Below are 24,082 nucleotides of genomic sequence, written 5' to 3'. Positions count from 1 at the left end.
GATAACAGCGAAAATTCTTATTTTATTTGAAAAGTAACCAAACCATACATGTGTGTATTCGTTTTTATTTGTTTGGGTCGTTAGACCAAACAAATAATAATACCGAAATTTCAGACCCTGGTGTGCTATTTGCAAATGCCGAAAGTAGTCCAAACTCCTCGAAGCGGTTACTTCCCTTTACATGTACACGAACGCCGAACGCCGAAAAATTAAGGAGATCACTGCCTTAAGATTGTCAAATAACAGGCGCATTAATTTTCAAGCCATCTCGGGGAAGTCTATATAGTTCCCGATTGGTCGAAGATTTCTAATATTGTGTTATTCTTTATAGATATACATGCTTAAAATAAGCTCCATGATTATTTACATCAGTGTTAAACAACAGGTTTACCGTGATCAAAATATATCTAAATTAATAAGGGTTACAAACCCTAACTTAGAATAATATGGTTTTCTTCAGAATGTTACCTTATATATTCCCCTTGGTTGAGGTGAGGAAGCGAGAGGTCTGGAGTTCAAATCCCAGTTAAGGCAACTCATGTTGTCTTCTGCGCCTTCTGTGCTTTGATTCTTATATGTAGCCTATAAGAAATAGCCTTCAAGTCATATATTGATACGAGTCCAGTGCCATTTATAATACTGCAAGTTTGCTATGTCGTATTTCATTGGATAATCGTGACATTTATATAGATTTTTATAATACTGCACGTTTGTAACGTCGCTTTTCATTGGATAATAAATTGTGACGTTTATATAGTTTTATATACACGGCTGCTGACGATTCATGAAAAAATCTTACTTGTTTCTCTAAAAAGGGATGCTTGCTGTATTATAAATTCGTTATAAAGAGTGTTGACATGTTATATGGCCGTATATAAACGGCTATTTGCAATATAACCCTCGCATAGCGGCTCGGGTTATATTTACAAATAGCCGTTTATATAGGGACATATAACCTGTCAACACTCTTTATAACTAATAATATAAACGGCTGCTGTCAATGCAAAGATCCTTGCCCCTCTCCCCCCTGTTTTATTCTAATTAAAATGTATCAGATTAGAAGACATTTAACTTTTTCGTCAAAGAATGAAGTTTGATGTATAATAAATAAATTTGTTAAAAATATTTAAATATTCGAAATTATTTGACCGTATATAAACGGTTGTTTACCGTGACTAGGATTATATCTTTATACAGCCGTTTATATAGGGCTACTACTATTATAGCGATTCTCAAATCCAGAAAAAAACAATATGTTCCTGAGACTTCAGTTAAAAGTACAATAACGCATTTTTTTAATTGTTTTTGCTGTTAAGTTGACTTAGTAATATATTTTTAAAAGATTTAGCATTTTTATGGTGATTGACCAATGATTAATAATGAAAAATGTGAATACTACAATATAAAACCTATCTATATTGTAAATAGACAGCCCTACTCTTTTTAAGACTTCGGCGTTATCGATATATTCTGAACGATATTTTTAGAAATTTCCTTTGGTCATATAAATTATTAATCATTTTGTCATAGGAAAATATGAAACTGAATACAATAATGGCAAAGTGTCAAGTTATTTTCAGTTTTATCTTTTCACTTTCATTTAAACTTGGCATGGCATAATGCACTTTAAAAGTCCTAAAATAAGTATATACGTAGTGCTATACAGCTATTGAATTTAGTGACATTGGAACAACGACAGTAACAAACAAACAAACAGACAAATTGCAAAAATAAATAAATATTTATTTTATCTCATCAAAAATGTACACTGCACTTTGATAAATTACAAACTATACATTTTAAAATGAAATCAATTTTCTTTTTACAGCCTCTCACGAGTCCAAAATTTTCTTGGCGATGAGGGGGACTCCGGCCCCCTTCAAACCCCCCAAACAGAAGGGGGCACATCCCCCTTCTGGCAACCCCCTGATGTATCTTTTCGGCATTTTTTCGTCATTTGAGACAACAAAAAGGGGGGGGGGTGAAAAAGGCGTTAAAAGGCGTGTATATGAAGTAATGGGTTAAACTTGGATGGGCATAATGTCACTTTAAAATGTCAGCTAAAAATAGTAGTAATAGTAGTGCTATAGCAGGCTATTGAATTAGTGACATATGGAACGAACGAACGAACAAACAAACTGACAAACAAAAAATAAATAAATATTTATTTAATCTCATAAAAATGTACACTGCACTTTGTATAAACTTAAAACTATACATTTAAAATGAAATCAATTATCTCTAAGTTATAACAAGCGTTTATAACCATTCATGATCTTTGTTTTATTTAACATAACATAACAGAATTAAAACAATTCAAACATGTTTCAATTATTCACATTATTTCAGTCATACTTTAGTTAATTACTCGGTGCATGCATTGTAAATAAAAGCAGGGCAATCCTTTAGAGGTTTGCAAATACGAAAATAGAAAATATCATTTTACATTTTAAGTGATTGAAATGTTTCATTAATGCGTTTCTAAAACCAACGCTGCTTTGACTCGAGATAACAGCAAGCACTGTATACATTTTAACAGTGACACATTAAAGCTGCCATTTTTATAATACAGTTTTTAGATTTAAAAAAAAACAACCTGTTTTATAACACAATTTGCAAATTAAAAAAAAAAAATGCTGTTAAGCAGTAGTTAATTAAATTGTCCCTACAAACAAGATGTTATGTCCTGTTTATTCTGACCACGCTACATATCTTAAATGGACTTTTCCATCACTCAGTTTGGACAAAACCATTCATTACTTTTAGGGAACATTTGAAAATAAATAATTACTGAATAGAGAACAGTAAAGACCATGACCATACGATGCGAATTTCCCGCTGATCTTGGTATGGATAGTTTCAGTTGCCGCAAACTAAGCTTTAATCAATAGTATTTTCTTTTCTGTTTTAAAAAATAAATTTGTTATACAAAATATATTTAAAATAATTTATTATATTCTTAAGTAGCATATGACAACACTTAAATTCTAACAGAGCATGGTGGACCTAGATGGGTGACGAGCAACAAGATGTGCAGAACTGCTCGAGATCTCGTGCCTCTATCCTGTGCGTACTGAAACTCACGTTGTGCTGGTCAAGTTATTAACAAATAGTATCAAATATCATTACTTTAAAGACATATTATGCCTCAGAAATCAATATTGATTTAGAAATTAGAAATGTCAAACATGTGTTTAATAATGTTTTAAATTGCGGAAATTTGTCTTAAAGGTAGCAAAATGTAAACAAAGTACTATTTTGACTTCCATACAAAATACTAATTCACTATGATTAAACCAAGTTCCAACACGGCAAAAGAAGCAGAGATAGTCCATTTTCTTTGGTAAATAAGTTTTTTTCAACTGTATAAAATAAGATACCAAAACGTTTAAAGTTTTTGTGAAATAACAATGATAGCATTTTTAGGCATAATCGGCCTTTAAACTGCTAAAACCATCTCACCCCTGGGCGTGATATCACAAATTGCCAAAGTAATTCTAAATGTAATACACTAAAAACAACGCATGTTGAAGTACTGTTATCTTTAAAGCTAATTAACTAATGCGACTATTGTAAATGGATAATAATGTTAAAAATATGTCTCCCTGAGATAAAAACCGACATAATTTACAAAAGTACATAAGAAAAATGACATGATGAATATAAATGACTTCTTTCAAAAAATAACAAAAAAAGTTGCAAAAACTGTCTGTTGGACAGCGCCCACGATTATTCTCAATCGAGAATCATAATACATGTACTTGAATATTAAATATTTCAGATAAACAATGGGAATTTCCTAAGTTCACAAAGGGGTACAATTCAGTGTTAATTCATGCTAGAGTTATGGGTCTTGAACAATGACCTACAGCTATGTGTGAAGTTTTAAGCTTCGATTGTTTAATTTAGTTGTTAAGGTTAAAATTGCACCTAAAGTTTGACTAGTATCTTTAAATTCCAAAAAAAAACTGTTATGCAAAATGTATTTTTGTCGCAATCGGTGCTTAATTTATGGATATTGAAAAGTGACCTACAATTATGAAAATTGACGCTAAACTATTAACCAAAGGTGATGTCAACACCGACAGTGACGTCAGCGTTAAAGAACATACCTATTATTTTCGAAAATCGAACTAAAACGTGGACATCCTTAAAACAAAGTGAATGAAATAAATAAACATTTAAAACAAAACAATCAATGGGTTCAACATATACAAATACTATACAATTTTGATTTACCCGCGTAATATGTATTGCACTTCAACTAGGAGGGAAAATTGACTTTTTTCAGAAAGGAAACATGTCCTGTACTGATTGAGCATTAAAAGGTTCACGTTTAATATCAAATTGCTGACTAAGTTCATCGATTGGAGCAGCAGCGGTTTTTGAGTTGTCAACCATTCCATTGGTCGGAAATGACCTTGACATATACATAGAATTTACTGCATCGGAATCCGCCATTTTGTTTTGTTGGTTCATTTGCTGTCCATATTGCATTTGCTGCCTGAGATTCTGTGCTTCAAAATTCATCTGATTTTGACCGTGAGGAAAATGATGATTTCTGTGGTTTTCAGCTACGTTTGTTATATTCATGTGGCCAGACTGGGCTTGCATTGCTCTTAGTCGATTTTCCATATTCTGGCCCGGAAGTATCATTTGTTTTCCAGTCTCACTTCCTTGATACATTTGATGTTGTCTCATTCTTATACCATGTGAATTTGGATGTACTCCCATCCCTTGCCCTTGTGACATCACATGTGACGTCATACCTTGACTTTGTGGCATCGGTTGTGGCATTGGTTGACGCATCATCATTGACTGCTGGGGCATTTGCTTGTTCATTTGTGCTTGAATACGACGCCTGTACCATTGTTGAACATTCATGGCCCGAATTCTTTCTTGCATGCCCATTGAATAATTATTCTCTGGTGGCATCATTCCACCTCTGTTCATATAATGCATTGGCATTCCTGGATCATGTCCATAACTTGGCACTTTTTCCTGGGATTGTGCTCCTAAATCCGGAATATTAGTCCTTGAAACTTGATTAACAAGGGCAGCTCCCGGGTTGGGATACCCTGCTGAAATATTTTGATTGCCGTATGGCTGGTTCTGTCTTTGATTACGAAAATGGTCCATTTGGCTAGCTTGTGTATGTTGCATTGAATTAGCATGCATTATTTTATTAACTTGTGTTGGTTCAAACTGTGATTTGAAATGCTGCATTTCACCATTGAAAGGCTGTATTTCTCCATTTCCTGAATTTGGTCTACTTCCAAGTGAAGACATATTGTCCACTCCTTTAGAATAAAATGGTGATCTTTGATTTGGATCTTGCTGTTGTCGAAAATCGTGTAATCTTGCGGTCGAATTTTCAGGAGAGCTCATAAACGGTCCAGCAAGCTGAGGTGGCAGGTTCGAGTCAGATGTCGGAGTTGTACTTTGTTTCGCAAAGGTTAGTAAACCATTTCCAGATTGCATTTCCTGTTGCATTCTAGAAGTATGTAACATTTGGTGATTTTGCATTGGATCTATCTTAAGACCTTGGCTATAATTGTTTCTGTTTGAATAACTTTCATTCTGCATATTTGGATTAAAAGTACCCGTTGGCAGCATTTTATGTCTTGGATCAAATGGCAATGGATTTGTAGGCTTAAACACTGCATTCGCACTTTCACTATTTGTTAAATCAGAGATCTCAGTTGCAAAGTCAAATGCCTCTTTAATTATATTTGAGCTATCTCCATTAATATCGTTAAACATGTTGCCTTTGTGATTTTGATGCATGTCATGTGGTGGTACTTTGTGATGTAATGTGACACTCGCTCGCCGTTGCTCTGCAAGAGATATATGATCGCCTTCTTGTAACTTAGTACCATTTTGTTGAACATGTCCTCTGCCGTCTTGTCCAGGCTTTGAATAAATCGCATTTGACGTACGTTCCACGTGCGGAATGCTAGTTAATCGAGGGTCGATGCTTCTTGTTTGTAAAATCTTATCACTTGACACAGACAAGCCCTTGCCAGAAATGAGATCGGAATGTAAAAATGATAAATCAATTTCTTGTCTTGATTTAGTTTGAGCATTATTAGTATCAGTTTTCTGGTCAAGAAGTTCTCGCAATAAATCTGAATTTGATACATGATTGCATGGTTGCTTACACTGTTTTGTGTGAACTGAAGTTTGAATACTAGTACATGAACTTGACTGAATTTTGTTAAATTTTTGCACTACACTCTCGTTCCCTGGAGGGAATCTACTAGCCTTTGCTATAACACTATTAAGTACTTTTTCGAAGTCTTCAATATCATGTTCTACTGAATTTGCTCTTTTCAATTCGGTTTTCTCGCATATTTCTTTTTCTTTGTCAAGAAAATTCTGTTTTTCATTTCTCACATCACTGTCGTTAACTTTATTTACATTATGATCATTTACGTCACTTTTATTTTGAGGTTTCTCATCAAATGTCCATTTACCATCATCCATTGTTTTAAATGACTGCCCTTCCATAATTTCTGTTTTCATTTTTTCAAATACTGAATCAAACAATGATAAACTCTTCCCATCATCTTCATCAAAAGAATCTAATATAGAAGAAATGTCATTTTTCACACTATTTGAGTCACTTTTCAGATTTTTGTTTTCTGTAGAGCCATTCTCTATTATATCGTCACTAAAGCCAAGGGGAGCAACCACAGCAACCGGAGGACATAGATCTATCACATCTTCATTATTAAATGTGTTCCCGTTTCCAACACTTTCTTCTGTTTGCTCTGTATATACGACAGATTCTGTTTTAATTCTTTTGTTTTCAGATGAATTGCTTGTGAAATCATTTGGAGACAGAGGCCGTTTTCTTGTTTCGCCTACATGGTTAGAAGGGTTTAACAAGGCGCCAGGCATATTCTCAGTCTTTGAAAATACGTTATTATATCCATTGTAAACTTGTCCTTCGCTTTTCATGGGAGAGAAACCGTCATTTTCTTCTATTGGTCCTAATGAATTTGTCATCTCACTTAAACTACTATCACTTATTTCAGAATTCTTCGTTCTTTCTACGCTATCAACTCCATTGCCAAGATATATTTCGGCAATATCTCCGTCATATAATCCTTCTTCCAACGTATTATTATTTCCGTTATTATCAACGTCAGATTTATCTTCATTAGTCAGATCGCAGAAACTGGAAATATCGTACTTGATGTTTTCAACTGCCCTGTCAACTTCGTTGTCATTTTCTGTTGCCATTTCCGCAGCGTTATTAGCGTTTCCACCAGACATTGTTTGATTAGTTTCAAAGAGATTATTAGCATCGGTACTTATATTAAATTCTCTCTCCTGATCACACATTTCTTCATCGGTATTTTTTATATTAGCTGTTTAACTTTGTCACTGCAGTCACAAAACAAGAGTCTGAAAATAGAGAAGGATTTATTTATAATAACCTAACAAAATTGAACCAAATTAGTACTAATAATCTTTTAGTTTGTAATACAGATGTTTTTAAAGTTCGATTGTGTCGGAAACTATAAGCTGATAGAAACGCTTTCAAATCCATTCGTGGAATTAATCTGTACTAAGCAATGAGTATAGTTTCTTGTACAAGGGAAAATCGGCTTGCCCTCCGGACGTAGTCCGAACACAAGCGGCCTGAAATCATCAGATACCTGTCCGACGCGTTCAATATTAGGCCACGTCGCCACATTTATAGCACATTTAAACGGGACACTAACCATTTACTTTCACCATGCTCAGTCATGAAAGATAGATTTCACAAGACGAAGTTGTGACAAGGTTTTGCTACATTTCAGACCGATAGTCTTACTTAAAGTCAACCAAAAGATGCTAAATGCCGTGTGTGGAGGAAAAGCATGATATGTTTGAGCTAAAACACCACATAAACAGGCCGACAAAATTAATCGATTAATTTACACAAACCTGATAAGGGTTCCATTTTTTAAAAAATGTATCCAAGACATTATATTTAGTGAAAAAGTAATGTACTGGCCCATGAGAAGAAGAAGTCTATATAGGACAAATCTCTTTGCGCACCTGTCATTTTAAAATGCTAATCTTTGAATAGTGACCAAACCATCGAGTCATAAGTAGTCGTTTACTTCAATGTTTCTTAAAACTCCACCATGAGAGGTTTTAATAACCTGAATGACAACTATCAAAAGACGCAGACTATTGACGCAGACGAACAAGTTTGACTATGAGTAATGTACGGTTTATGATGATGATTCGGTTAAAAATATTTCCATTCTTAACTTTAGCGAGTCAGGAAATGGGATAAATAGAATTAGATAAAGTACCATTTAGGTATACTTTATACCACGTTGGATCACATATGTGTGAACTGATTTACCACTTGGTCACATATATACTTATGTATCGTGCATGAGGTTCTTATTTACACAAGTCCAACTAAAAATACATTTTTTATATTTTTGCATGACTGTGATTTAGTTTGAATAAAGAAGATGCGTATTAAAATGTATGGTGCATAAATGGTGTTCAGTTCATAAACAAGTACATGTAACAAAATGAAAAACATATGACCACGAGCATATTAAACCATGATAATTGATTGTTTCAAAGTAACACGGTTAATAAAGAGCAAAAAACAACCTACAAGTATTTATAACTAAAGTTTTATCTTATCTCAATAACCATCATGATAAACATACGCTAATCTCAAATTTTAAATTTGCACTTTAAACTTCAAGCGTAGGCGATTTAAAGGCACGTTGTGTCTCAGAAACGAACACTTTTTTACTTCTTTAAATAAGGGCAATTTTGAGCTTTAAAACGTTTAAATAATAGTTTTAGAGCATGTTATATGCTTGATATGTGAAGAAAGTAGCGCTTAATGTGAAATTATATGTCATAGATGTTGCAAAGTGTAAACAAAGTAGAATTTTGACTACTAATATTATATCACTATAACTGTACTAACTACCAAAAAGCAACAGCAGAAAAAAAGATGGTTCAGGTAAGTGGCAAATCAGTTGCTATTTGGAAAACACGAAAAGTCACCGGTAATTTCGGGACGGATATTTTCATTCGAATCGCAAGATAAAATGTATTTGTATCATAGTTTGGGGACCTTTCTGTTGAAAAAGTGTCAGAGTTAAATCGTATACATATACATGCACAGTGCGGTAACTGGAGTGCAGGTATCAGTTACCCGCACTCCAGATCATGCCCGTTGATTGGCTCATTTTTGCTGGGGTTTACATATTGTGACGGCAGAGAAAGGGGAAAACGGCAGAAATATGCTTGATATGTGAAAATGGTTATTTTTTGCAAGTGTTAAAAGTGTACAACAGTAGAATTTGAATTTTTATATTTGACTAACTACAAAAAGAACAGCAAAAAATGTTCAGTCGGGCAATCGTTGCTATTGGAACACGAAGTCACCAAATCGACGATATTTATTCGATGCATGTAATTAATATAACAGCTAGGTATTATATCATTATGGATCACTAGAAATAACTTCTGCATTTTCCCAGAAAAGTATATAAATTTAAAAAAAAATCGCATTAGTTGAATTCCATACAAATGAGGATCTAAATAATTAAATGTTCAAATATAGAGCATAGTGTTTTCACATGCATACAATATTAATATTGGTTGTCCTGTGACGGCAATTTCAATGCAGAAAATTAATGTAAGTTACATTTACCGTGAATGCTTAACAGAATAATTTGCATAAGAATATAAAAACACCTAAGCTCAACTTCCGGCAACATGACATAAATAGTATGGTTTCTGTTTTTAGTAATTCATTTCCGGCGATAGCCCGGTTGATCCAATTATTAACTAGCCGACCGACCGCAAAGTGTAAATATTTAATATTTTAATGTCTATATATAGCTGCAGCGACGGTGCTTGTAAGAATAATCAATCCGTGATTATTGTTTTATTTTTTATGAATTACCTGCCATTTTTATTGAAAAAATAAAAATTGAAAAATAGGATTACTCAGCAGTACAACAAGGTCGTTACAAAGAATGTTTGGCCTTACACTGCCCATGATAACAACTATCTTGTAATAGTCTATAAATAGCGCCAGTGATTGCCGCAAGTCAATATAAAGACAAATATAGCACGACAGATAGATAGCGTGTATTTTAATAGTGATAAACTGATAAATGTAGCCGACAAAAGAAAAACAAGAATGCCCTAACAATACGATGAAATAGTGAGCTGTGTTTTCATTTCTATTTACGAACTACTTTTGTTGTTTAAAAAAAAGGATTTGATATCTATCCGGCGCCTGGTATGTAATTTTGATTTATAACAGTATAACAGTTACTTGCGTTTTGATTTATCTTAGATTGTTTTGTAAAGACATTCTACATGTTATACACGTAGCTTATACATTTTTAAAAAATATAGCTTTGCCGTAAAAACAAAATGTTTAGACTATAAAACTGTAACTTAAAAAACAACAACACCAACAGCAAACCTAAAACAAAAACAAAAGAAAAAAAAACAAGAAAATAAAACACACAATAAAGAAAAACCTGACAATATAATTGAACTTGATATTATAGTGATTACACACAACCTATATACTTTGTTCGTTTAGAATTTTACATTCTGTAATGTATTGAACAAATATTTCTGTGAATATTAAATATTTAATTGACTGTTCTTAATATTATTTATATTCATGATTTTAACTAGTTGAATTTTATTGACTGAACGCTATTGCTGGAGCATTTTAAAAAGATCGGCTGCAGTGATTCAGATATGCAGATGTGCAATTTTACATTGATAAGGGGTCATTACACAGGGGTGCTTTTAAATCTTTGTTTATTCACACGCTGATTAATGATAAAGAGGGGAGAATGATTGCTTTTACAGAGATCATTGAGTGATGTTTATTTTCATCATCATCATCATCATCATGATGATCATCATCATCAACAACAACAACAACACTATCATCAATAGCAACAAAAACTACAACAACAAATCATCACCATCACCATCACAAAACAACAAAGAAACAAGAAATGTCAAACTGACCCATATTTTGCCCCTTTTCTGAAAACTATGATGTGTAATAGAATATTTAACCATTAAAAAGTCACAGACTATAATCTTACAAATATAATTTCTAGAGCAATTCAAATACAAAACTATTCAGCTACAGATATTTAGATCTAATATCATTATATTCATCTAGTATCTAATCATTTGCCAACAATCATATTATTTTAGTTTGTTTTTATCATGCAACTAAGAACTTATGAATTTACAAAAAAAGAAAAGGAAAAAGAAAGATAAAGCAGATTTCAAATTAAACCTATAAATTACATAGTACATATTTCTCATTACATGAAATCGTAGAAAAGATGTTACTCTATACATGTATCCTATTTATAGACTAAAACATTGATTTGTATTGTAGTCCCTAATACAAATATACAGATATTATGTCATGCGTCACTGTGACTGGTTTAATGCCCAAACAACCAAAAATATAAAGGTTATCTACTAATTGTAAGTAAAGTTTGAAGGCTGTGGGTCAAATAGTTCGCCTGTTTCCGAGCAAAAACGAATTTTACGTTCAAGGTCACTGTGACCTTTAAACACTGACGTCCATAAAACGAAGTGGGTCTATCACTCAATGATTGCAGTCATTCTGTCAAGTTATGGGTCAAATGGTTCTCTCGCCATCCACATTCAATGACCTTGACCTCTATGCATCCACGCCCTAAAACAATAGGGAACTGAATTCGACTTAATTTAAGGTGAATGTAAGTTAAAGCTATAGGTCAAATGGTTATATACTAGTAGTTATTGAGTAGAAATGGTTTCCACGTTCAATGTCACTGTGCCCTTGACCTTTAGGGATCAACTAAATGGTATTTTTGCAGTAATATCAATCACAAAATCCTAACATGTAACATGTATATATATTTTAAAAATAGCTTGGCATGGCTTTAATAATCACCCCATGAAAGTTGAAAGCTACGGACCGTATAGATTCTATTTGTTGTAAAAAAGGGTCACTGTGACCTTTATCTTTAGGCTTCGACGCCTGAAACATCAATGTCTTTTATCTAATAAGTATGATTTTCCAATTAAAGTTGAAAGCTATATGTCAAATGATTCGCCAATTTTTGAGCGGAGACAGGTTTTAAGGTCACTGTGAAATTGACCTCAACTTATCGCAGATATAAGGCAAAGTAAGGGTATTCTATTCAATAAGGGTGATCATCCTTTGAAGTTTGAAAATGATTCAAGGGTTATTGTGGGGTGGGGGGGGGGGCTATTGGGCGGACATAAAGTAGTCAACCGACCGACCGACAATTGCGTAATTTACCGGCCATTTTCTCCGAAAGGAGACCTAATATACTCTTAGTTAAGGGGAGACCTAATATACTCTTAGTTAAGGGGAGACCACTTAGTTAAGGGGCGACCGATAAGGAGAGACCTAATATACCCTTAGTTAAGAGGAGACCTAAAAAACCTCTTAGTTATAGGGAAACCTAATTCACTCTTACTTAAGGGGAGACCTTATATACTCTTAGTTAAGAAGAGACCTTATATATACTCTTAGTTAAGTGTGGACCTAATGTACTTTCAGTTAAGGGGAAACCTAATATACCCTAAGTTAAGGGGCGACCTTATATACTCTTTGTTAAGGGGAGACTAATATACTCTAAGTTAAGGGGCGACCTAATAAACTCTTAGTTAAAAGTATACCTAATATTCTCTTAGTTAAGGGGAAACCTAATACATTCCTAATTAAGGGGCGATCTAATATACTCTCAGTTAAGGCAAACATAATGTCAATTTACAATGGTAAACAGTGCAATACAATACACAGTATTAATATTAACATAAAATGACACATCCATAACACACTAGGCAAATTTTGATATTCTTTCGTGTGCCATTATTTTCACATTAGCGTCCATTATTATGATAACTAGTAAAAGTAAGTGTTGTCACGTAGATATGGAAAGTTGTCCGGGTTCACACAGGCTTTAAGCTATATGCGTCCAGATGAGCCAAACCAGTCAAGAAAATCAATCTTGATAAAAATTACCAAGATTTTAAGAAAAATAAAAAAGATTTAAAATTCAAGTAATTATATACATGCTTTATATGCGATTAATTACTGATTTTTCAATTTTATCACAATATTGCTACTGTATGACTAACGCAGTGAGGGCTAATTTTGCATGTTTTTTTTTTCGAATCACACTGTTAATAAACAATTTAATTTAAAGACGTTTGTTTAAAAGGTTCTTTTTAAACATCACTGACCCTAATGCCAGACGCCACATTGGCGGTTTCTAATAATGATGTGACATTTGACTTTACAAAAATCATTCGGAACACCATGGACGATAAATAATAATAATCTCGGAGTTTATACGGATTGCAAAGTCAGAAATACCGTCAACAGGTATTTAGTTTGTACTTTCGGTTTCAAAAAACCCATAATAGATAGTACATAAATAATGTATTTGTTACTTATATATCTACAATTTTTTTTTTAATTTATGAGGACTACATGATATCATGAATACATGTATAAACTGATAAACCCATCCTTGCATTTACATTTACATATTTTAAGCGTAGGTTACACTCGTTCTTATCCGGTGATTGACGGAAATGGCCGAGGAGTTGCGAATAGTTTCAATCAATGCATTGTTATTATTGACACAGATGCATTATTATTTAAAGATAAGCTTAAGAGTGCATTTAATGTCCAAAGAAAATGTCCAAACTGTGGGGGTGGGGACAAATGTCCATATTTACATTTCCACTGGGGAAGCAATTTCCAGTGATTCATTTTAAGAGTGGGGGCAGATATCCGTATACCATTTAAAACAAAAAAGTTTTGGCATAAATTCTAATCTCTCGTAGTCGTTTTAAAATGACCGTTCCCATAAAGTTTTTAGATGGTCACTGGCGCGGAACGAAGAAATCATTATCATGTCTTGATTAAAATGATTTAATTGAACAACATGACTACAGGGTAATACACAACCATGCGTTTGTTTACCCTCCCTCGGGCCCTTACAATTACGTCACATGAATAAATGCGTGGACAATATACCGCGTCAGATGTCAACATTGTACACTACGAATACCTGTGTTACAATTCGATGTTTCGTAATAACTTTGTAAACATTATTTCGATAATGAAAATATGATACAAGCAATTAATATCGAAAACAAAATCAATACATCGATCTGTTGATGATATAATATTTTTATTGACGGCGGTGAAGATGTTTTCATTATTTACCTTTGTTGTTGTTGTTGTTGTTTGTTGCTTTTGATGTTGTTTTAGTTGCGTTTGTAATTGATGATGATGATGATGATGATGATGATGATGATGATATGGTGCTATTGTGGACGACGATGACGTCAATTATGAGTTTGTTTTATGATGATGGTGATGGTGATGATGATGATCATGGTTGCACTGATTATAGTGATGAATATAGTCATGAGATGTTGTTTGCTTTGATAATATTCATGAAAATGACTTGATAATTACGATAATGACATTGTCAGAAAAGATAATTTTATGTTACTGATAAACATCGAGATAAAGAATGTTATGTTTACTTAAAAATGGTGATACCTGGTGCCTACAATGACAAAACTGATAACTTTATGTTAAGTACATTTAAAAAGCTATATACATGCATTAAGTATATTTAAAAATGTTTACGCTACTACATACATGCGTATTGTCTTTGCACATCGCTATTCGAAATATCTAACCTCCGGAATCCCATTACAGATATAGGAATTCGGAATAATTGTTCATGATAGAAATAACATGCACCCAGGAATACCACTGTTTAACTTTTTAAGGGAGATACCCTCTAAATTGTTTAAGTATTGAATAGAGATACCCTCTAAAACGCATAAGTGTTGAAAAGTGATACCCTCTAAAATGTATTATAAGTGGTTTTTTAAGAGATATCCTTTAAAATGCGTAAGTGTTGAAAAGAGATGCCCTCTAAAAAGTACAAGTGTTAAAAAGAGATACCCTTTAAAATGCAATAAGTGTTGAAAAGAAATACGCTCTAAAATGTATTAGCGTTGAAAAAAGTTACCCTCTAAAATGTATAAGTGTTGAAAAGAGATATGCTCTAAAATGTATAAGTGTTGAAAAAAAGATATACCTACTAAAAATGCATGAGTGTTGAAAAGAGATACCCTCTAAAAAGTGTGAGTGTTGAAAAGAGATACCCTCTAATATGTATAAGTGTTGGAAAAAGATAGCCTCTTAAATGTATATGTGTTGTATTATCAACTCTGTAAAAGAGATATCTCAACATACCTTCATGGAGGAACCATCACAGACAACATGTGTACGCGTGCATCATACGCCAGTAGATTTCTGGAAAAAAATATTGTGCGTTAGAAATTTTACACCATAAATATCATCCATAGGAGAATAAAACTTTATAGTACAGCATTTTAGATAAAGGAAAATTTAGTCATATAATTTCAAATCTTAATTCAAGAAAATCTTCTAACAAATGCATTAACTTGTGTTTACATTATAATCAGCGTTATTCAATCACTGACATGACGTTTTTATCACTATTACAAATATCATAATGTGTATGGGGCAAAGTTTAGGGACAAAGTAAAGAATTAACAATACAAATTACATTGAAATATAATAAGGATCAATTATATGGGATCAGGATCAGTATTAAACTATCTTTTAAATGGCTTATGCACGTATGTTTGTGAAGTAATTATGAGGTAATTGTAACATTGTTTTAAAATTTCAACATCTTACGCTATTTCAAGTACACTTTTAATTTTACAGTTAACGTTTAATATATGAGACTAAATATTGAAATATAAATTTTAATACTGATTTTTTAATACTGATTTATTAGTTGTTATAGTTAGAGTAACTGGGTTTCGAACTCGCGGCTCCTGAATTTGTTGAAAGACAGACTGACAGTGTTACCAGTGGATCACTTTGCAGGCTTTTGAATATCAACTTAATAAAAAAGCACATGTACATCATGTTATATGAATTTGTTTGGTATGTCACCACGTTATATAATCATAAATCGTGCATGTCAATCCGAAAAACATTCCGGGTTAAAGTTTTATATTAATATAATTATAGCTGTCTTATTGTACTTAACCAGGCCTTTCAATGATACTGTTATGTGTAAGACCCTGATAACATTAAAGCGGTTAGGTTTAGGAATAGTAACAAATATACAGATATCTCTTCGTAAATAGCCGTTTAACTAACTGTCCGAAATTCATACATTTCGGCCTATCCGAAGTAGGTCTAGTAAGATCAATAAACTGTATTCAATAAATGCAGAAATTCGAATTTTTATATTTTCAGAAGCAAATATACGTTCAGAACGTCATTCAAATTTTCAGTTTTATTTATATATGCTCGTTTTAAATGAAGCCATAAAAAACACTAGAAAAAAATCACCTAGTCAGGTAAAAGAATATAAATCTAACTTACTTGGCGGTAATTTCCTTTCATCGTGCACGGGTAATCACATATTTTCGCTCCAACTGATAATTTAAAAGTTGTTCAACAGAAAAAAAATCGCAAAAATACATCAAGTTGTTGTAAAAACTCTTCTGACATATATAGTAAACAAATAAAATATCCAGTGTCCTGAATGTATATATCTACGTAAGTAAAGGTCAATTCGTGTATAGGCTACTGGACCGTTATATATTTCACACAAATGCGCATTTATCGCCCCAGGGGTAATTGTACATATTTTCAACCAGGTATCCGATTCGCCAAACCTAACTTTATTATGTGCAATCAAAGCTTGCGATCTATTATGCAATAAAGCCATACCGTGCAAGATTACGCAAGACCACAGGTTGGTTTTGACCAACGTATAATTAAAGACGTGATCAACAATATTTGTAATACACAAAATAATACTAGATTTAATTGTTTCGTTTTTTTTATTTAAAGAAAAAAAAAGGAAATAAAGTCGCCGAAAAAATAGATTTGAGGTTTTTATTGAATTTGGTCGTTGTTAACAGAGTATAGCAAACTGACATTTTTACTATCTGTATGGAATTTATTTAATCATAAACACGATTACCCCGGGGCGTATGTAGGCAATCAAAAATATATTGTAATGATCATGTAGAATAAACATTCGAAATTTTGACAACAATACAATAATATCGGACAATCTTCTTTAGTAAGTTACAACGAAACTCATTTTATTTAAATATCACGTCATTACCAAAAAAAATAATTGAAATAGTGGTTTGTTGTTGTTGTGATGTAACACGTGCCAGCCATTACCACGTGTCTATTAAGGCAGAACTTACTATACACAAATAGATAATATTGACATTAATGAAACAAGAAATATAAAAACACGTCATTAAAATGACGATATTTTTCGCCCACCCTAACACTGTTCTCCCTATTGTCTCCAACTATATGTATATGCATCAACAGAAATAGAATTTATCACCGGCGACCACACAAGATTTGCTATATTTGTAAAGTACAGTGTAATTAACTTTCTTGTTTTCCTAATGATAATATTTATTGGCTAAAGGGGGACAACCGCTTTATCGCTTTATTAGGTAGCTAGTATCTTCATTACATATCCATTGTTGTTGTAATTATTATTATTATTATTATTATTATTATTATTATCATTATTATTATTATTATTATTATTATTATTATTATTATTATTATTATTATTATTATTATTATTATATTATTATTATTATTATTATTATTATTATTATTATTATTATTATTATTATTATTATTATTATTATTATTATTATAGAATCTTCAAATCTCCTTATTTGTATTTTTTTAGACATATTTATTTTTTTTTGTAATATGCGGCATATAAATAATAATAATAATAATATTTATAATAATAATAATAATAATAATAATAATAATAATAATAATAATAATAATAATAATAATAATAATAATAATAATAATTATAATAATAATAATAATAATAATAATAATGATAATAATAATAATAATAATAATAATAATAATAATAATAATAATAATAATAATAATAAATAATAATAATAATAATAATAATAATAATAATAATAATAATAATGATGATGATGATGATGATGATGATGATGATGATGATGATGATGATGATGATGATGATGATGAACTGCTAAAATAAGTCTCATTGCTAAATAACATTTCAACGGAGCATTGTAAATCAGTCCACACACTATTTTGCATCTCATTTTTATATAGTAGTTTTTTAGACTCATAATATCAAAAAATAGTAAGTGTTGTGTGGCTCCCAGTTCTTCATGTCAGTGTTGATCTTCAGGTTTTTACTTTCTCTTACACCATTTACTAACAAATCCGACGTGCTATAACACTTGCGAGTTCTGGCAGTACCCAGAAATAAATAAATAGTAATTTAACTTTATATATACAATAATATGCGGCCTGTTCTGTTTATGACCAAAGCTTAAGAATTGCTTTATCAACTTGGTTTATTTGACAGAAATATTCACAGGAACGACATGTATATCAAGTACATTTGAGCCGTGTCACGACAAAACCAACATAATGCGTTTGCGACCAGCATGGATCCAGACCAGCCTGCGCATCCGCGCAGTCTAATCAGGATTCACGCTGTTCGCTTACAAACCCTAAAACAAGTAGTGAAACTGATAGCGAACAGCATGGATCCTGATCAGACTGTGCGGATGCGCAGGCTGGTCTGGATCCATGCTGGTCGCAAACCCACTATGTTGGTTTTGTCGTGACGCGGGTCATTTGTAAATGCAAACGTACGTTAATTAATTGACACATTTCTCATGTAAAACAGAATGGACAATGTGAAAGTTGAACTTGTGTAACACTGTATACATTGCTATAATGTTCACAGTATATAAACGATTTGAACCCCAACCGGATCTTGTGAGAAGATCTCAGCATCTAAACGTACAATCAGGCGTAATGACACATTAAACTAATAAAAATCGGCTTGATTTTAATATGTTACGGTATGTTAACATTTGAATCATATTAAGAAATAATTAATCTTTGCTTAAATATACATCCATAACCTTCTTCGTAAAATATTTGTGCATAAAACGCTGTGCTCTTCGCCTCATGTTTTGTTTATGTCAACACACGCCGATTACACAACCAAATGTATGCCTAAAATTGTTTTACTTCACTATAACTCATATCTGAATCTTTAATTAATTTATTGTCTTTTAAAACCTCATGTTACCGGACAGACACTTGTGAAAATATCTTTAAATATTGATAAAACATAGTAAATAATAGAGGCGACATTTCTGATAACTGTACCCGTCTTGCTAAAACAATTTTAATGATCTGTACCCTACTTGTGTTTTCACTGAACCATTACTTGCGAGTCTCTTTTGATGATTTTTATTGTGTTTTTGTCGTATGTTCCAAATTTTATTGTGCAGAATATGAAAGTATTGTGTCACAAGAGAAGGGTACATGTTTTAGTTCTATGTAATACCCCGGTCACATATTCACGGAAAACGCCCACGGAAGAGCCACGGATTAATTCCGGCATCGTCCGTAGCTACCCGTACTGGTCAGTGGCTCTCCGTATTGTAACCGTAATCATTCGTAGTAGTCCTGCTATATCCGTAGCGATCCTTGACAATTTTTGAACATGCACAAAAATTTGCTACGGAAAAATCAACCGTAGCGTATCCCTACTAGTCCGTATTAAACCGTACTGATACGTACTGGTCCGTAAGAAAACCGTAGTTAGTCCGTACTGATTCGTAGGCCCCAACTTGTCAAGGATTTCCACGGTTTGGTACGGATAACTACGTATTTGTACGATAACCCTACGTATAAGCTACGGTTTTAATACGGATTAATACGGCATTGTCACGGAAAGCCACGATCGTAATACGATGTACTACGGAGAGGCAAGGATAAGCACGGTCTTATACGGTTTATTGCGTTGCATCACGAAACGGTACGGAATGGTACGGTCCACCACTGTTTAGTATGGATAAATTATAAGTATCATGTATTTTCCAAGTATATAAATAATGCTATACCTTCTTGTTAAAAACAGACATATTTGCGTGAACATTCAATAAATGATAATTGCCATTAACTGGCTGCAATTGTATATTGATATGGCTCAGAACGCGGAAGCAGTGGCCCAGCTGCTTGATGACATGAATAGAGGTAAAAAATATATATTAAAATTGTACTACAATTCAAAAGTAATTGAATAACATTTAATGTTACATATTTTACAAAACATTGGATTGTGAAATTTGAGTAAATATGTACATAAAACGAAGTGTCTCATAAGCCTCGGACGCTGGCCCTTGAGTGATAATAAGATTAATTAACAAGCTTTTCACATATTCTTAAAACATAAACATCCACGATAATTAATGTAATTGTAAGATGAACAGCAAATTTTCAAATCAAAAGAGAAGCAATATTGATCAACATTTTTCATTTATGATTACTAGTCCATATATTATCAGGTAAGAAAAGGTGAACTAGAGATGGGCTTTTACGAAGACCCCTTCATGTTTAGTATGAGGCTATCATGGTCTAACTTGTTAAGGATCCGGTGTCGTTCAAGAAATTCACTTTAATCGGACCTGATATGTCTCGGGGATCGGACGCGATGAGGCCGAATCCTCTCCGCCAAAATCATTGAACTCTGCAATTCGTTTTTTTTTTTGTGTTCTTTTCTTGTGAGGCATTTTATAAAATTGAGCATGCAAGAGGTTGTGGACGGATATAATAGGTCCGTATAGATCCGTGGCTATTCGTTCTTCTCCGTATCAATTCGTTCTTCTCCGTATCAGACCGTACTTACTCGTACTAACCCGTGCTTACACCGTAGCAGACCGTAGTGTATCCGTAGTGCGTCCGTCCTGATTCGTGTCGCTCCGTATCAAACCGTGTCAGTCCGTAACAATCCGTGTCTATCCCGGGGCTTTCGGTGGTAAATCCGTCGAACTCCGTACTCATACCGTTGTGTTTCCGTACTGGAACCGTAGCGGACTACGGAATTTCACATTTCCGTAGTAATCCGTGAACAATTAGACCGTAGCTCTTCCGTGGCATAATCCGTGAATATGTGACCGGGGATTATAAGTAACTAAAACTGCATATGAATGGAGGAGCTTCGTCATGTTTTCACTGTTTTACGAATCAGAAAGTCAATTATTTCTTGATAGGAATAATTAACTAACAAACCTCATTTTCACTTACCATTCATTTTTCTTTGGAAAGATATAAAGCTAAAATATTACATATGTACTATAATTTTTTTATATTTAGTTCAACGGCATTGTTGTTAGTTTTGACATAACGTCACGTATCAATAAACCTCGAAATATCATTACAAGATTTTTTTGCAGATTACTTATTTCAACATGTTGAAAGCTTTACACCTACCGTTGATTTCATTCTGCTTTTTTAAACACTGTTTTATATTCTCAGAAATTCATTGACTTTCTATTTAATTCTGACATGTACAACTTTTATTCTTGTATATCTTTCATAGGCGTCGACACTTTTGGCATCTTTTTAAACGGAGAATATTCGGGAAATTTTGAAATTTTAATTGTTAGTGTTTCAGCTATTGGTGTTATAAACTTCTTTTTTTCGTTTACGTTATTGGCTGTGACGCTGACATTTTTAAGTTTATCATTATTTATTCTTATTTTCAAGTTGCAGTCTGGATGGCGAATAATTATAATTATGTGGTCAATGATGGCATTGAAATTCGTAGTCTTTACTGAACAGTATATGCAGTTGTATTCTTCCATGGTGATCCGAAAGAAAAATATACATAGCATTATATATTTTATTAAACAAATGATTAACAATATTATCAGTTAAACCAATTCTCGGTAAATACTTTAGATCCCACCTTATATACTAAAATTCTATTACAATCATTTATATTTTCTGGCAATAATTGATACAAAATCGCAATGAACGTAAACTTTTTCTCCAATAAATCTTTAAAAATACTCACAAGTCAGGGTACAGATAAAATTCGTAAACTCACAAGTAGGGTTCACAATCACCAGCAAGTAACGTTCAGTTTACGGAAATGACCTCCTTGGTAAAACTCTTAAAAATTTATGTTCAAGATACAGCAATATGTTATGCATATGACTAAATTATCGTTTGTTATTGATTACTTTAGTAGTTCGATATCACAATTCAATATTTAACTAAATCAACATTGGAATAAGACGGATTTTTGTTCGTGTTCAGTGTTGATCACCTGAAAGCTGTTCGTGAGTTTCGATTATTTCATAGCCTTCGTGCTAACGTTTATGTTTTGCATAACTAAGACGTTTAATAAAGTTTCTCTCTTATAATATAAATATAGATTTACTAACCTAACGTCCATCAGTATCAATATAATACCAATATCGTAAACAAGTAAAGTGGCAGAATATGGCTGACACTAAAATCTTCTCACAAGATCCGGTTGGGGTTCAAATCGTTTATATACTGTGATGTTGTGTTGTAACAGTATTTCATGCCAATAAACTGTTTTATATTTTCAAAGATCGGGTGTAACAAATAATCGTGTATCTGCTATTTTGCTTCTTTAGAATTATGTAAAAATCTTTATTATCTTAACCTCGAAAAAACATAAACAACGACGACGAAGACAACAACAACATCATCATCAACAACAACCATAACAAACAACAAACAACAACAAAAGCAGCAGCAGCAGCAACAACAACAACCTAAAAACACCAAACAAAACAACAACAAAAACAATAAACCCAAAATAAAACAAATCATATACACACAGACAAACACAAAAAGAAATAATTTTGTTCAAACATATTGCATTTTCTTTGTAAGATCTATTATGCTATCTTTGAAGTAAGACAATTCTGAAACTTATACTTAGGAAAAAGTACAAACATTTGTCCATTAAACAGTTGTAAACCCGACTAGGTCTTGAATATTTCATTTAAAAGAGAAAAAAAACAACAGGGAGGCTTGTTCTTCATTTCCTTTGTAAAAGGGTCGAATGACATTGCTACACAGCGTCTTAAGTTAAAGTCACATTATGCCTTCGAAATGCCACCATTTATATGTATAAAAAAACGTCCTAAATTTTTTATTCTCGATACAGTTTCAAAAAATAAAAGAAAAGAAAAAAGGGAATAAATAAACAAAAAATAATTAAAAAAAAAACAACACACATTTACAATATATATGAACTATCTTTTGCTCTTCCTTTTCAATTTGCAAGTAGTATAATCGTATTGACTTGAATTTTTGTGTTGAAGTCTATAAATACTGATTTGTTTACATTCTGGTACCGTAGCGAGACATAACTGATCCTAACTGAGTGCTTCTTTCTTCAGTTGTTAAACATATTATATGCTCTGTAACATTATTAAAAGCAGCATGCCTCCAGATTCATGCTAATTTTCATGAAAATTTTAAAACATTGTATTTAGAAAGTTGAAATATTGTGAAGTGAACAAAGAAAGTAATTCAAAAATTGCAAACAGCACTTACAATTCACGTAAATTACCAAAAAGAGTTCAAAATACACATAAAACATCTTACTGCGTTAGTAACGCAGTATAATTATAGTGATTGATACTGCAAAATCAGTCATTTATCCCACATAACATGTAAATAATAAATTTAATATTGAATATTGTTACTTTTCTTAAGATCTTAATAAATTTTTCTTAAGATTAAATTTCTTGAAATATTTTGGCTCATCTGGAGGCGTGCATCTTTAAAACACATATTTGACATTTCCCGAAGAATTAAAAATATATCGATTTCTGAGGCATGGTGGGCCTTTAAACATTTTCTCTTCTAATAATGAGAATCTATATTTTCAGGGAAAGAAAGTGACAATGTAATATTAACTGCTTCACACAGTGCCCTGTGTTTCTATGGCAAACGGTTTCTATTTCAACAGTTATTCGAGAGGACATCATATTCAATGAACAAAGGTTTTTTTTTTGGAGTAAAGAACATATCAAGATAATATCCTTTTAACAT

The 24,082-nt window shown here is 32.5% G+C and overlaps 1 long non-coding RNA gene across 1 annotated transcript; it reads left to right on the top strand.

Annotated features, from left to right (window-relative positions):
* The first annotated feature begins 10,120 nt into the window (after positions 1-10,120).
* LOC132755806 (uncharacterized) lies at positions 10,121-24,032 on the top strand. The gene is made up of 2 exons (XR_009629255.1): positions 10,121-10,288; positions 23,920-24,032. It is a non-coding gene; the product is annotated as an uncharacterized LOC132755806 (long non-coding RNA).
* Positions 24,033-24,082: the final 50 nt, after the last annotated feature.

Source organism: Ruditapes philippinarum, unplaced genomic scaffold (assembly GCF_026571515.1).
Source record: "Ruditapes philippinarum isolate M1 unplaced genomic scaffold, ASM2657151v2 ctg2752_1_1_1_1, whole genome shotgun sequence".
In the NCBI taxonomy this organism is placed as follows: Eukaryota; Metazoa; Mollusca; class Bivalvia; order Venerida; family Veneridae; genus Ruditapes; species Ruditapes philippinarum.
This window is presented reverse-complemented; position numbering and strand designations above follow the sequence as displayed.